General features: G+C 37.6%; 1 protein-coding gene across 1 annotated transcript in view; it reads left to right on the forward strand.

Annotated features, from left to right (window-relative positions):
- The window catches only part of GSG1L (GSG1 like), a 388,597-nt gene that overhangs the window by 217,113 nt on the left and 153,911 nt on the right, over positions 1-17,573 (forward strand). The window lies entirely within an intron of this gene.

Consider the following 17,573-nt stretch of genomic DNA (forward strand, 5'->3'; position numbering starts at 1 on the left):
TTCTGTTGGATCATACTATCTCCTTCTCACATTTCTATTTCTAAGGAGATGACCTTTATGAGTTTCTGTAGTAGTGATGAGCCTCCCTGAACTTAGGCTGGTTTTTAGATGATATATAGTCTTAACCTTACTGCCCATTCCACTGAGAGGTTTCATAGGTCACATAAACATAGCTATGGCTACTAGCTTATGATTATCCAGATCAGTCTTCCTAAACTTAAATGATTGAGGAAGTTGGGTAGATCAAAAAGAGTCATTTTCTCAAACAGATAACGCAGGTCTATAACCAGGCAATCCTAACATATAAGACTGTTGTTTATATTTAGACTATAAAAAACTTTTTTTAGTGAATATTAAGTGATTAGGTGACACTGTGGATAAAGTGTTGGGTCTGGAGTCAGGAAGTCAAATGTGACCTCAGAGACTTAATAGCTGTGTGACCCTGGGCAAGTCACTTACTCTTGCTGGCCCCAGTTTCCTCATCTACATAATAAGCTGAAGATACTCCTGTATCTTTGTCAAGAAAACCCCCAAAACAGCCACGAAGAGTCAGACCCAACTGAGCAACAACAATAACATAGTGAATATAATGTTGAGCCCTGAGTCAGAAAATTAAGTCTGTAGGTCCCAGCTCTGGCATTCATGATCTCAGGGACCTCGAGCAAGTCATTGAACTTCCATGGTATTTATTTATATCATCTGTAAAGTGAAGAGTTTTTGAACTAGTTGACTTCGCAAAGCTCTTCTTACATTAACATTCTGTGATTTATTATCCTTCTCTGATACCTATGGAGGTGTGGCCCTGAATTTTCAAAGATTGTCAGGGAAAAAACAGGCTTCAGAATAAACCCCCAATCTGTAAAGGTTTCAAGAATTGAATCTTTCTCCTGTCTAAAAGTCAACCTAAATTCAGGAAGATTCATCACTAGGCTAGCCATGACACACATTTTCTTTAACCAAAATAGTTCACAGAAACATGGATGAGTTACCACACTATATCACTATTACAAATTTATGCGACCTAATCTCAACTTCAGTGATTTAATCCTCATCAGAGCAAAACAATCTTATTATCCTTCTTTACTGTATCTCAATCCCACTTCCCAAAGAAACTCTTCTAAACCTCTTTTGCCCTCAAGTCCTCCTGTCTTCACTTAAGGAACTTCCTTCATCCTTTACTTAGACAATAGAAACCATTCATTATATGCTCCCTCTTCTCTGCTCCCCTCAAACTCCCTTGACATCTCTCTCCTCTATTCCAGTCTCTGATAAAGACATGACCCTTTTCCTTAACCAAGGTCAACTCTTGTATATTAATTCCTTTCTCCTTTCTTTAGCAGATTGACCTAATGTTCATTCCTCCAATCTACACCCATCTTCAATCTTCTCTATACTAGTTCCTTCCCTGCCTTGAGAAAAATGACTGCCTAAGGAAAAATGAATAGACAAAATCTCTCTAGACCTTCCTTTAAGCTCTCTTCCTCTTTCCTTCCTTTTACACCCAAATACCAAGAAAAAGCTGTCTCTATCCATTTCCTGTACTTCCTCTCCTCTTCCACTCCTCATTTCTGTGCTTTTTTATTTCAACATTCAACTGAAACTACTCTCTCAGAAATTACCAATGTGCTTTCAATTGTTGCATTTAATGGGCTTTTCTCTATCCTTATCTTTCTTAATATTTCTACAGCATTTGACTCTTTTTTATCTCCTAGATACTCCCTTCTCTCTAGGTTTTTTCCCTATACTGCACTCTGCTAGTTCTCTTACTACTTGTCAAACAGTTTTTCTCAGTCTCCTTTAATGGTTCATCATCAAATTATAATCCTTGGTTGTGCCTATCTCCCAAGTCCCTGTCTTGTATACTTTTCTCTAACTTATTAATACTCTTTCACTTGACAACCTCATTTATTTCTTTAAATCTTGTGTTATTTCTATGCAGATGATTCTTAAATATGTATATTTAGTCCTAGTCTCTTTCCTGGTCTTGAGTTATCCATCTCCAGAATTTTATTGTATATTTCAAACTAGATATTCCAAATTTATTATCCTTTCCCCAAAAACTTACTTCCTTACAAATTTTCCTTTTTATTTTAACCATAATTCCACTCACCCAGTTCACCATCTTGCCATTTTTTTCAACCTTACACTCTCTTTCATTCTATATGATTGCCAGGTCTTGCCAATTCTATCTGCAAATAACTCAGACATCCCTTTTTGTCTCCCTTGTCACATGGCTACTACCCTATTTGAGATAATCATCAGATCAGATAAATGGCATGGTGGATAGGATTGTTAGAATGAAGGATTTGGAATTAGAAAGACTTGAATTTGAATACTACATCAGAAACCAACTTTCTGTGTAATCCTGAGTGAGTCATCAACATTACCTCTACCACCATCACCACCTTTTGCCTAGACTATTGTGAAAACCTAATTGACCTTCCTTATCTCCAATCCATTCTCCACATAATAGTTTTCTAGTGCCAAGTTTGACTGTTTCAATTTTCTATTCAGTAACTCTATAAACTCCTTTTTTAGTTTCTTTTAACTTTTAGGATCAAATATGAGCTATTGGCTTTACAAACTACTCTATAATAAGGTTTTAAAATAAACTTTAAAAGTACTTTGTAGATGGCGGCATGAAGGCAGCATTTCCCTAGAACTCCTTCCCCACCAAACTCCAAAAGCCAAAATGATGACTCTAGCCAAAATTTAGAGGGGCAGAACCCACAGAAAGACTGAGTGATACATTTTCCCAGTCCAAGATAACTTAGAAGTTCTGAGGGAAAGGTGTGTTTCACCAGGACTGGGGATTGGAAAAAAGCCACAGCCCCAGCGCAGCCCAAGCCAGAGATCATTGACAACGGCTTGAAAGAACAGGGAGAGAACTCTGCTACACCAGAATGAGTGGGGAGTGAGGAGCAGTGGCTGCAGAATCTGCAGTGAGAATCTGGAGAAAGTAGCCTGTACCTCCAGAGAAGGTAAGAGAAGTCTGCAGAGATTTCTATGCTCCCCGTCAAGGTAGGACTCTGCTGTTTGCCTACACTCAGATTCAGGTTGCAGTTTGGACTTCCATACTAAGATAGCTGGATCCCTCCTTATAGTTCCAGGGCAGAGGGAAGTACGGGATCATCTATATATCAAAGCACAGGCAAGAGAGCATAAGACCTTGGAGGAATAAAGGTCCCAGTGGGGTGTCCCCCCAACAAACCCCAAAGCCTTGGAAGTGCTGACTTGGGCTAAGGAACAACAGAGTAAACAACAGAAAAAGAAGAATCTGACCATAGAGAATTACTTTAGTCCCATGGAAGATCAAAACACATTCTCAGATGATGACAAAATCGAAGCTTCCATATCCAAAACCTCCAAGAGAAATATAAAATGGCCTCAGATTATGGATGAGCTCAAAAAAAGACTTTGAAAAGCAATTAATGGAGATGGAGGAAAAAGTGGAAGGAGAAATGAGAGTGATGCAGAAAAATCATGAAAACCAAATCAACAGCCTGGTGAAAGATATACCAAAAAATACTGAAGAAAATAATATGTTAAAACCAGTTTAGGCCTAATGGAAAAAAGCAAAACAAAAGGTAAATAAGGAGAAGAATGCCTTAAAAAGCAGAATTGGTCAGCTGGAAAAGGAGATAAAAAAGCTCTCTGAAGAAAATAAGTCCTTCAAATGCAGAATGGAACTAAAGGAAGTTGATGACTTTGCAAGAAATCAGGAAGAAATAAAACTCTTCCAAAAAAGCCAAAAATTAGAAGAAAATGTGAAATATCTCATTGGAAAAACAACCAACCTCAAAAACAGATCCAGAAGAAATAATTTAAAAATTATTGGGCTATCTGAAAGCCATGATGAGAAGAGCCTAGACTTCATTTTTCAAGAAATAATACAGCAAAATTGCCCCGAGATCCTAGAATCAGAGGGTAAAATAGAAATTGAGAGAATTCACCGGTCCCCTCCTGAAAGAGATCCCAAAAGAAAAACGTCCAGTAATATAATAGCCAAATTCCCAAACTCCCAAATCGAAGAGGAAAATTCTAAAAGCTGCCAGAAACAAACAATTCAACTATGGAGGCTCCATAGTCAGTATTATACAGGATCTGGCAACATCTCCATTAAGGGCTCCTAGGGATTGGAATATGATATTCTAGAAGACAAAAGATCTTGGTTTACAACTGAAAATCAACTACCCAGCAAAGCTGAACATCTTCTTTCAGGGGAAAAGATGGACTTTCAATGAAATAAGGGACTTTCAAACTTTCCTATTGAAACAACCAGAGCTGAACAGAAATTTGGATCTCCAAGTACAGGACTCTGGTGAATCATAGAGAGAGTGGAATAGAAAGACTAACTATGAGGAACTTAATGATATTGAACTGTTTGTATGCCTTCATGGGAAGAAGATATTGATAACTCATATGAACGTTCTAATTTATAAAAGCTATTAGAAGGAGCATATGTAGACAGGACATGAGAAGGAGCAGAATATAATGGTATAATATAGTAAAAAGATGGAGTCAATGGGTGATAAAGGAAAGTACTGGGAGGAAGGAAAAGGAGATGAAGAAGCTAAGAAATTTCACATAAGAGTCAAGAAAAAGCTTTTTCAATGGAGTGGAAAGGGGGAAGGCAAAGGGGAATGAGTGAGCCTTCATTCTCATCAGAAATGGCTCAGAGAGGAAATAATGTGCACATTTAATAGGGTATAGCAATCTATCTTACCCTAGAGAAAAATAAGAAGGGACAGGATAAGGGGGAATGGGGGAGGGAAGGGGGGGAATTGTGATAGAAGAGAGGGAAGATGAAAGGATAGGGTAATCAGATACAGATACTTTTGAATAGGGACAGGGTGAAAGGAGAGAGAGAATAGAATAAGTGAGAGTGGGAAGAAATAAAGTGGAGGCACAGTTAGTAATAGCAACTGTGGGAAAAATATTGAAGCAACTTCTCTGGTGGACTTATGATAAAGAAAGCAACTCACCCAGAGACAGCCATTGGAATCTGAACACAGACTGAAATAAATTTTATTTCTCTCTCTCTATTCTTGAGGTTTCTCATCTTCTTGGGGGGGGGGGGGTTATGTTTACTCTTATAACATTTAATTTATATCAATTTCCATAGCATGGAAACAATGTAAAGACTAACAGACAACCTTCTGTGTGTGGGGGGGATAAATAGTAAAATTTAAAATCTTACAAAAATGATTGGTACATATTATTATTGTATATAATTTGAAAACAAATAAAATGTTAACAAAAAAAAGAATGAAGGATGAACAATAACAATCCTTGCAAAGGTATAAAGATAGGAAATGAAAAAAAAGTACTTTGTAATCTGGTCAGGAATAACCTTTTCAACTTTCTTCTATATACTTATGGAAATTTTCTATAGTTTTGTCATATTGATCTTCTTGGTGTTCCTCAAATGTGAAACTCCAGTTTCTTTCTCTGTACCCTTATTGTCACTATTACTCTATGCCTGTAATTCTATCCACTCTTACCTCTTCCTCTTAAAATCCCTTGGAGTTTATTTAATGTAGAGAGGCAGAAATATTTAACATGTTCTTTACTGAACAAAATGCAATAAAATTATAATGCAAGACATTTTGAAAAAAAGAATTCAAACCAAAATGGGGGCTAATTTAATCATAACGTAAATCTGGATCAAAGAATAAATCACAGAAAAAATAGACAATTTCATCAGAGAAAACAACAGCAATGGGAAGCGGGATCAAGGTGACAGAGTAAAGGCAGGGAATCCCACTCCACATACCTTTAAATAATGATTCTAATCAAATACTAGAGTGACAGAACCCACAAAACAGCTAAGTGAAACAATTTTTCAATGCAAGACAACATGGAAGATCCTCAGAAAGGGCCCCCAGTTTAGCCCAGGCTGCACCAGAGCAAACCAGTTCCATTCATCCAAGAGCTGATGCCAGAGGTGCCAGAGCCCCTGGGGGCATATGGGTCTGTGGCAGCGGAGAGGTTTCCAGACCTCTCAGCCCAAGGATCACCAAGGACGATTGGGAAGGGCAACAGGAAAACTGTTGAACAAGAGTGAGAGGGGAGCCCAGTGCAGGCCTCAGCACAGACCTGGCCCCAGGGGACCAGAAGCAAGCCTGGGGAGCCACCCAGCAGAGAGCCACCCGGCAGTTGGTCAGCCCACTGATAGTAAAGGAGTCAGGGGAGATTGCAGAGCTCTCTTTACTATCTCTGAGGCAGGACTCTATGGCTTTGCCCATACTCAGATCCAGGTTGCAGTTTGGGCCCAGTCTCAGGAAAAGTAGCAGAAGCACAACAGAGCTTACTGACTGCACTGGAGCATGGACCTTCCTCATGGTTCCAGGGCAGAAAGGAATGCTTGTGGTCATCCACAGACCAGAGCATAGGAAAGGAAGGGGATGGGAGGAAAGGGGCCAGGGTGGGCCAGGGGGGGTATAAGTGACAGAAGGTAGGAAAGATTGTAGGAGAGGGTAGTCAGATGCAACACATTTTTGAGGAGGGTCCGGGTGAAAAGAGAGAGAGAGACTAGAATAAATAGGGGTGGGGAATAGGATGGAAGGAAATAGAGTTAGCAATAGCAACTGTGGGTAAATATATTGAAGCAAGTTTCTTTGATAAAGACCTCATTTCTCAAACAGAGGGGACTGAATCAAGTTTATAAGAAATAAGAGGCATTCCCCAATTGATAAACGATCAAGAGACATGAGCAGTTCTCAGATGGACTTATCAATGCAATCTATTAAAATATTTTTAAATGTCCTACACCTCGCTATTGAAAGGAAAAATGTGGACAATTCTTAAACCTTTTGGATTGGCTAACAGAATAGAAGGAGAAAATGACAAACTTTGGAAGGGATGTAGGGAAATTGAGACATTGATGTGCTGTTGGGAGAGTTGTGAAATAATTCAACAATTCTATACAGCAATTTGGAACCATGCCCTAAGGGCTATAAAACCATGACAACCCTTTCCCCTAGCCCCTGCTGGGGAAAAATCTACATATATTTAGAATTACTTATAGCAGCTCTCTTCTGATGGTGGGGAGTTGGAGATTGAGGGAATGAATACCCAGCAGTGACTGAACAAATTATGTTATGTAATTGAACTGAAATGTTGTTCTTTTATGGGAAAAGATGAACAGACTGCTCTCTGTAAAAAACTTACAGGAGCAGATATAATGAGATATGTACATTATACAGAGTAATAGCAATATTGCAGCATGATGAGCTATGAATGACCTATCTTTTCTCAGTAATGTTGTAATCCAAGAGAACTCTGAAGGACTTATGATAAAGAATGCTATCCATCCCAGAGACAGAACTGATATGGGTTTGAATTCAGACTGAAGCATACTTTTTTCCTCTACTTTATTTTTCTTGAGGTTTCTCTCTTTTGGGGGCAGGTGTTTATGTTTACTTTTAGAACATGACTATTATAGTAATGTTTCCCATGTCTACACGTTTTTAACTTATACCAAGTAACTTGTTTGTCAATGAGGGGGAGTAGGGTGGGTGGAAGGGGTTGGATTTGGACCTCAAACTTTTGGAAGTGAATGTTGAAACTTGTTTTTGAATGTAGCTGGGGGAAAATTAAAAAAAAAAAACAACATAACAAAACCTTTGGGATACATCCAAATCAGTACTTAGTGGAAAATTTATATCTAAACATTTTCATCAAGAGAGAAAGAACAGATCAAGGAACTGGGAATAGCATTTTTAAAAAAGCCTAGACAAATGACAAGTCAAAAACTCTTAAGTAAACACAAAAAGAGAAGTTCTGAAAGCAAAAAATTGAGCTAATAAAATTAGCTTTTAAAAATAATAAGTAAACCATTAACTGATTTTTAAAAGAGAGAGAAATCACCATACTAAAAAAGTCACAGAGAAGAATCCACAGAGAATGAAAAGAAAATGAAGAAAATTACTAGAAACTAGTTTGCTAAATTATAGGCCAACAAACCAGATGAATATTAAAATATGAAATACCCATAGTGATAGAATAAGAAATAGAAAACTCAAATAATAACATATCAGAAAAGTTAAGAGAAAAGCTATAAATGAACTCTGAAAGAAAAAAGAAAGCCAAATGAATTTAAAAGTGAATTCTAGAAACATTTGAAGAATAATTAACTATAAATTGTTACATAAATTGTTTGCAAAATTAGAGGAGGATAGTAACCTGCCACACTCCTCCTTTCAGACAAATAAAATCTTGGGGAGTATCAAATTGGGGAGAGATAGTGTAGTGAAAGAAAATTATAGCTTCCATCTATAATGAATATTATTGAAAAATTAAATAAACTATTAGCAAAATGATATAGCAACATATTTAATAATCACACTATGACAAGGTTGGTTGTTTTCAGGGTTGGTCAGAATTAGGAAAAGTATACATTTAATAGATAATAATACAAACATAATTATTGCAACATATAAAATGTTGAAATGTAGTTTCCATTTATGTTCCTGACATTTAAAAACACTGGAATAAATAAAATTTTCCTTAATTTGGCAAACATTTGTTATATAAATCCCATTATTTGTAATGGATAAATGATAATGGACTCCCATTATACAATTGGGGAGTTAAATAAAAACATGTTGTTGCTATTACTTTCATTTTATGTAGGTCTAGAAAGTCCAAGTATAACAATAGAAGTAAAGAAAGAATTTGAGTTAAAAATTATAGGAGTAGGGGCAGTTAGGTGGCACAGCGGATAGAGTACTGGCCCTGGAGTCAGGATAGAGATAGAGTACCGGCCCTGGAGTCAGGAATACCTGAATTCAAATCCGGCCTCAGACACTTAATAATTACCTACTTGTGTGACCTTGGGCAAGTTACTTAACCCTATTGCCTTGCAAAAACTTTAAAAAAATGTAGGAGCAGAGAAGTAAAATTCCAATTTATGCAAAGATATAATTTACTTAGGGAAATTTATAGATTCAACTAATATTAACCAAAAGAATTAATATAAGCTTTAAAGTAAAGGGCAGCTAGGTACTGCAATGGATAAATGCTCAACCTAGTATCAGAAAAAGTCCTCTTCCTGAGTTTAAATCTGACCCCAAACATTTACTGTGTGACCCTGGGGAAGTCACTTAACCCTGTTTGCCTCAGTTTCTGACAATCCATTTCAGTATCTTTGCCAGGAAAACCCCAAATGGGGTCACAAAGAATTGGACGTGACTGAAAAATAACTAAACTACAAATAAAGTAAAACACACAAAATCATTTCTATTATGTTTTAACAATATAAGCAAACTGGAAGAGATAAAAAAAAAAAGAAATTCTATTCCCAATAATTACAGAAGACATTAAAAAATATCTAGAAGTCTGGATACCAGCACATATACAGGCCTTAAATAATTGGAAATAGATTAATTGCTCTTGGTTGACCCATGCATATATAATAAAAATTACAATATTATCTAAGTTAATTTACAGATTCAGTGTCATATTAGTCAAATTACCAAAAGATTACTGAATGAGAAAAAAAGTAACAAAATTTATCTAGAGGGGAAAAATTATTAAGAATTTCAAGGAAAATAATTAGAGGAAGAAGAATGGTAAGGAAGGAAACCTATTAATACTAAATCTCAAGATTTACCTCAAAACTATTTAATACTAGTCAAAAAGTAGAAAAGTTGATCGATGGACCAGATTAAATGCCCTAGATCTTGAAGCAATCAATAGAGCAGTATTCCATCTACCTACCAGAGTGAGAACTCAGCATCTGACAAAAACTCTTAGGAAAATTAGAAAGTAGACTGATGGAAGCTAGTTTAAAATAAACATCTCATGATTTATATTATAATATGCTCCAAATGGATAAATGTCTTAGATATGAAAGGTCACATCATAAACAAAAGAAGGGTAAGGGAACAGGTATATAAAATAGAAATGACCACAGGAAATAAAATAGACAATTTTGAGATTTTGAACAAATGCAGTTAGACTCACAGGAGAAAGAATTATTTAGGAAAAAATATTGATATCCAAGATATTAGAATTGATATAAATCCATAATCACAAAGAAGAAATGGCATGGCATAGTATACAAAGAGCCAATCTCAGTCATGAAGATTTAATTTGAGGTTCTATTTCTGCCCTTACTGGCTGTGTTGCCCTTAGTAAATCATTTAACCTCTTAGTGCTTTGGGCAAATAGCTAAGATCATGAATTGCAGAGAAGGTGCTGACATGATAGATTAAATTTCCTCATCCAAGAGTTCCTTTTAGCAAGAACAAGATCCATTTCCCAATGGACAAATAATCATAGGAAAAAAGGCATGTTCCAAAAGAAGAAATACAAGTTATTAACAGTTACATAAAAAACTCCAAATCACTAATAATAAAATAAATGCACATTAAAAACAACCCTCAAGTTCTACTTCACACTTATTAGGTTGCTAGAAATGACAAAAAGGGAAAATCCTGCTTAATGGAAAGACTGTAGGAAGCAAGACATCTTAATGCACTGTGGGTGGAATGGTAAATGGATCCAAGCCATTCTGGAAAGCAGTTTGGAATTGTTCCCCAGAAGACACCAAAATGTGCATACCCTTTGTCCTAGCAAAATCATTATATAACCCCTAAAAAGTCATAGAAAGGAGGACCCATATGTGGAACTATATTTAAACAGCACTTTTTATTATAGCAAAGAATTGGAAATAAAGGGTGCTCATTAATTGGGGAATTGATAAATTAAAAAAAAATTGAGACGTTATCATGATGTTGATTTATACTTACCTCTTCTTGACAGACAATAGATGTTGGAGAAGAGGGACACAATAAAGCAGAAATGATCAGTCATGGCCAATGTCTGGATTTGTTTTGTTTGACTCTACTTATGTTCATAAGGAAGGGGTTTTTATTTCCTTTTTTTTTTACTGAGGAAAGGAAGAGTTGTGAAGGGGGTGGAGTTGTGGTAGTGATGGAAAAAAGAAAGTAAAGTGTCAGCAGAATGTTAGAAATATAGACAAGAGAGCAGAATGAAATTTAGAAGGGGATACAGATAAGCAGGGTAGTATTGGTACTATTTAAAATAGACTTGGGGAAAAAATCATGTACTTCTGAGAAATTGACAGTTTCATATGCAGTCTTCTTTTGTTGATATTTGCTAGGATCAGAATAAAAAGGAAAGTTTAAAAAAAAATCTGTTTCTTTCAAAAGTTGACTCACATGACACAGATAGTCCCATCTCCTCCTGAAAAAAATCCCTTGTATTTATTTTATGTGCTTTTTTTGTATCTTGTGTTTTTGCATATTTTAATATATATTTTATATATGCTAATATATTAATATTCTATGTGTGTATATATGTGGATATGTGCATATAATCATACATATACCCATACACTCACTTGTCTTCCCTAATAGAATACAAGTTTATTGAGAACAGGGACTACTTCAGTTTTGCATTTGTTTCCCCAGCAAACATGGTACCTGGGACTTGGAAATTAATTAATAAATCCTTGTTGACTGATTGATTAACTGGTTATCCTGGGTGGGTCACTTTTCCTTCCTTATTTCTCATTTTCTTACTCTGCAAAAAGAGGGGAGACTATTGGGTATCTTCTAAGGTCCCATCCAGCTAGATATTAACCTAAAATAGTGCTCCACAATTTCTTTATCCTCAGTTATTTTGAATTTAGGCTCAGCCCCGGCCCAGATCTGCCAGAAATCAGGAGTACTAAAAGTGGGGTGGGTGCCCCTTTGTTATGGAAGACATGTAAAGTAAGCCATTCAGGTCAAACTCAATTCTGCTGGTAGAGTGCTTTCCAACCTGGAGGTACTATGGACATCGGAGAAAAGACTGGGCCACATAGAGTGGCCAGGCTGGGGAATTGGTGCTACAGCTTTTCTCTCTAATGAGATCTGAGCAAAACAACTAGTCATACCACTTCTTACTGTTGAGCACCATGTTTCCAAATCCTATCTAATTGGTTCTGTTAATAAGGGCAAGAAGCATTGTGGCAGAAATACCCCCAGTTCATTGCTAATAAATGGTAAAACATTCTGAAATCAAAAAGAATCTGATTCTTTTTTTAAAAAAATAATTTTCATTACTATCTTTTTTATCACTAAAATTTCCTTCAGATCACCTTGTCTCTCCCCTCTCAGAAAGATTATCAAACAAGATAGTATAGACTATGGTAGATTTGGGGACAGCTTTCCTCTCTCTGGAACACATTTTCCTCATTTGTACAATGAGGAAGTTGAACTTGATTACTTTTAAGGTTCTTTGTACCTCTGCCATTTTGGATTCTAAAGACTCTAGTGCCCTTCCAGTTTGAACATTCAGTGATCTAAGGTCCCTGGCTCTGGTGTTTTGAAGTATCCTCAGTTGAAGTAGTCCAGTTAATCTGGGGAACTGGAAAGAAGGATGGGGAAGAGGGGAAAATGAAGGCAGGACCCAGGCAGAGGAGGTGAAGAGGAGGAGGACTGTGTCAGGGAGTACATCCAGGGTTAGATGTGCTTGGCAGAGACTCATGGGTGTGGGTGAGCATGTTTGCAGAGGGAGCTTAGTAAGAAGGGCTTCGTGAAGGCTCAGGAGGCAGTCACAGCAAACATCTTTAAAGGGAAGTTGGAGTAAAAGAAATTTTGAGAGCTGGAGTAGGATGGGGGAAGGGGAAGAGAAAGAGGAGGCTCAAAGATCCCCAAATAGTCCCAGAAGAAAGAAGGGGGGGAAGGTAGGGGTAGAAATAAATCATTCACTGAGGCACAGGAAATTATTTAGTTTTTATCCTATTGTCTATCTGCATTGACAGTCTCCATAGAATGGATGTGGTTGAAGAGGAAGAATCCTGTTATTAGGAGAAGGGGGTGGTGCCAGCTTTGAATTTTATGCTTCACATGGGGATGGTGCAGGGATGACCCTGAATTTTTCAGGCATTGTCTCTTCAGTGTCTAATGGGAGCTATGCCCAGCAAGAGGTCTCTGCTGCTGTGGGTGTGTGGTGCCAGTGGGTGTTTTAACAGAATTTAGGTTGCCAGGAGCACATTATTCTAGTGCAGAAATCCAGGGAAGTGCCCAGGAGATGTGATATTTTTACATGCACGCACACACAAAAAATCATTTTTCTAAGTGCCTTAACATGGTGGAAATTGTACTAATGTTCCCAAGATATAGCTGGCTATATCAAAATGAGCAGAAGCTCTGGTGCTCCTGGTTCTTGGACATGTTTGCTCAGTCCACAATTTTTAGGTCATATAGGATGTCCATGTATGAAAATGAAAAGGGAGCTTCAGAGCACAATGTGCTTGGATTGTGATCTCCCACCTCTTCCTGAGTGTATGGGGCATCAGCTCCCTAGGACATGCTTTAGGAGTCAGTTGAATTTGGCTATCTGGACTCTTGCTTCTTCCTTATTTGTTCCAAGTCCTCCAGTGTAGGACTATCCAAGGTCCAATGTTCTTTGTGGGCCCATATACTTAAAACTATATTTCTGCCACAGTTCAAAGCAAAGGCATTTAATGAAAGGGAATAATAAGGGTGAAAGGAGAAAGCTAGAGGAAGGAGAAGGAAATAAGGTTTTATAAAGATCTTACTATGTGCTGTATTATCTAATTAATACTTGTTATTCCATTTGATCTTCACAGCAACCCTATGAGGTAGCTGCTGTTATTTTCTCCATTTTACAAGTGAAAAAACAGGAGCATATAGAGGTGAAGTGACATATAGATTTTAAGTGCCTGCTGCCATATTTAACTCGAGTCTTCTTGACTCTAGACCCAGAGATCTATCCACCACACCACTTAACTGCTAATAAGAAAAATAGCAATAACACATTTCCCCCATAAACTGGAGGCACTCTTCCACAAATGCACACATAGAAGAGGGGAGAATTGACACATAGAGAGAACACAGGTTGAAGGTTACACATGGAGCCAGGGCATCCATGTGTGACGGACAACTCAAAACTCTAATGCCATAGGAACACCAGTGATGCTGCCATGCTGCTCTTATTAATACTGGTCACATAGCCTCTGACAGACAGGTGTGTTCCCTGCTGCATCTATCTCTACCAGACACTGCTTTGCTTGCCTTCAGGTTCTGGCTCAGCTGAAACCTCTAGCAGCCTCCAGTTGCTGCCAAGACTTCTTAACTTAAAGCCTATAGACTTTATTCAGTTCACAAAACAAAACGACAAAGTCAGAAACACTTTTGTCCTAAGACTAGCAGAAGCTTCCTCCCCTCTTTTGTTCTCTCAGGGTCTCCAATACATTTGAGAAACTTCCATTTTTCTTGGCAAAACATTTTCAGCCCTGGTTTCTAAGCTGCCCAGAGCAAGGCCAATATCCATGTGAGCTCCATCCAGAACTTGGGCCCCTTATTCAGAGACCTTACCCTAGCTAAAATCTAAAGGTTCTTTGAACCCTGTACCCTAAATAGTTTTATGTTAGTGACCCCCATCTCTAATTACCTTGTATTCATTAATGTATATTTATTCTTTGATTGTAAGTTCTTTGAGGGCAGGGATTGTCTTTTGTCTTTGTGTGTGTGTGTGTGTGTCTCCAGTGCTGAGCACAGTGCCTGGGCTGGCTTAGTAAACACTTAATAAATATTGGTTGATTGATTAGTCTTTGTTTATTCTGTATATAATCTATACATTATGTTTCATTCTTTGAATTTCTGTCTTCAACACCTAGTATTGTGCTTAAAACTTAGTAGGTACTTAATAAATGTTCTGTTATGAATGGTTTAGTCCATAGGCTTTCCATTTTCATTCGCTGAAGGTTTGATTATAAGCCAGGTGATGATTATATATCTAAAATACTATAGATCTCTGAAGTTTCAGTATTACTCAGTTTTTCCAAGACTAAGATTCTTCTTTTCTTTCAGATAGGTAAGTGTGTGGCAAAAAGAAAACAGAGAGGCAAGGGACAAAGGGACAAAGTCTCTGCTACCTGCTTGTCTTCTTTGTTGGCACCTTCAAGTGCTTGCAGACTGGGCCCCTGAGTCTAAAGGGGGTCTGGCTTTGCCATTGCTACCTATGATATGTCAAGATGGCAAAGGAGCATGAGTGTAGTCATAAGGATACTACCTTGAAATTCTAGAGACCTGGCCACTAACATTGTGAAAGTTACTTTCAATTCAATTTGACAGGCATTTTTATACCATCTGTTCAGCTTATTTGACAGGCAGTATGCTAGGCACTGAGAATAAAAACACAATAACAATGTCTGCCCTCAAGGAGCATACATTCTACCACTGCAAGTTTTTTTCTTTTACGCCTCAAGTTCTGCTTTGGTTAACATGAGAGGGTTGAACTAGATGATCTCAGAGGATTTGGAATGGGAAGGAAGCTTAGAGCTCATCTACTCTAATCCTTTCATCTTACAGGGGAGGTCAAGTGAGTAACTCAAAGACATAAAGCTAGCAAAGAGTGGAGATGGGATTCAGATACCAACTCCAGTGGTCTTACTGCTAAATTGCCCTTTCTCCCATCCATACATAGTTTATGTTTCTGTACTTGTAAAGAATCAGTTTTTTCTCCTTGTAATTGTCTCAGATTCTCTGTAATTCCTACAGTATTCTTGAGAGGCAGGTAGGGTGGGAGAAATTATTGCTACTTTATAGATGTAGAAATTGGGGTATAAGAGAGCTTAAGGATATGCAGAATCTCCAGTTGAGCTAGGAATAGAACAGAGGTATTTGGGCAATCTTTCAAATGCTCAGGTCACTTGCTTAAAGAGAGCTTTTGGGACAATGATCAATGTTAGAAGGGATGTGGGAAATCTGGGACACTAATACATTGTTGGTGGAGCTGTGAACTCATTCAATCTTTCTGGAGAGCAATTTGGAATTACACCCAAAGGGCAATAAAAATGTGCATACCCTTTGTTCCATCAATACCATTACTGGGTCTATATCCTGAAGAGATCACGGAGAAGGGTAAAAACATCACTTGTACAAAAAATATTCATAGCAGCCCTGTTTGTGGTAGCAAAGAATTGGAAATTGAGTGAATGTCCATCAATTGGGGAATGGCTGAACAAATTGTGATATATGGACATTATGGAACACTATTATTTTATAAGAAACCAGGAAGGATGGAAATTCAGAGAAGCCTGGAGGGATCTGCATGAATTGATGCTGAGCGAGATGAGCAGAACTAGAAGAACATTGTACACTCTAATAGCAACATGGGGGTGATGATCAACCTAATTGGACTTGCTTATTCCATCAGTGCAACAATCAGGCACAATTTTGGGATATCTGCAATGGAGAATACCATCTGTAGCTAGAGAAAGAATTGTGGAGTTTGAACAAAGACCAAAGACTATTACCTTTAATTTTAAAAAACTGTTATCTTATTATATAACCTTGCTAGCTCTTATTTTTCTAAGGATATGATTTCTCTCTCAACACATTCAATTTAGATCAATATATAGCATGGAAACAATGTAAAGACTTACAGACTGACCTCTGTTGGGAGAGGAAAGTGAGATTTGGAATAAAATTGTAAAGTTTAAAAATAAAAAGATAAATTTATTTTTTTTTAAAAAAGAGGCCTTTTGGAGCTCAAGACTAAATTCTCAGGAGTAATGATCTGTGACCTTACCCCATTATTCTCAAACTTTTGGGAACAAAAATTATTGAGGATTCCCAAAGAGTTTTTGTTTATGTGGGTCATTTCTACTGACATCTACTACATTAGAAATTATAAAACATTTTAGTATTATTACAAAAAAGGATATTTATGACCTTGTGAATAGTTTGCCTGAAACAAAATCTGAGGGCTTTAGTGGACTGCAAACTCAATATGGGTCAGCAGTGTGATAACGGCAGCTAAAAAAGTCAACGTGATTTAAACTGCTTTGAGGGGCACAGTGTAATCAGCCTCCTGTCCTCTGCCCTCATCAGACCACATTTGCAGTATTGATTTTATTCAGGAGCCACATTTTAGGAAGTACATTGATAAGCTAGAGAGTTTACAAAAGAAGGCAATAAAATGTTAAAGGACCTTGATTCCGTGTCATAGAAGGATCAGCTAAAGTAATTAGAGACACAGCTTCGAGTAGAGAAGATAAAAAGAGATGATGTAATCACTGTTTTAAAGTATTTGAAGGTATAGCTTAGCCACTCAGGTATCTTCCAACTCAGAAATAGTAGGTGATTTGTGACTTGGTATTGGCACTTCATTTTTCAGAGATTGATTGGTTCTGGGTGTCTTAGGACCAAGACCTCCCAGTGAAGAGAACCAGTTCAAGATGACTTGGTAGCTGGTTCTTCTTTATTTGGGAGGATTGGCTCTGAGTAATCTAACTCTCTTCCTTTGGAGTTCTTGTTTGAGTGATCTGAGTCTAATGCCTACCTGTTGGACCCCTTTCTTGTTTGCTGGGTAGGAGCGGGGTCAGAAGGCGGGGTATTGCTATAGGAAATTCCAAGTAACAACCTAAGGCTGATCCCTCCCTCCTTTGGGGGCTATTTTTTCCTTATTTGGCTGATGGTTAGTTTTGAATTGCCAAAGCCTGGTCCCTCTTCGTCTAGGGGTGGGGGTACTTCTAGGTGACTTTGAGACTAGCCCTTTCTTGTTAGAAGGATGGTTTATAAACAGTC

Source organism: Macrotis lagotis, chromosome 8 (assembly GCF_037893015.1).
Source record: "Macrotis lagotis isolate mMagLag1 chromosome 8, bilby.v1.9.chrom.fasta, whole genome shotgun sequence".
Taxonomy (NCBI): domain Eukaryota; kingdom Metazoa; phylum Chordata; class Mammalia; order Peramelemorphia; family Peramelidae; genus Macrotis; species Macrotis lagotis.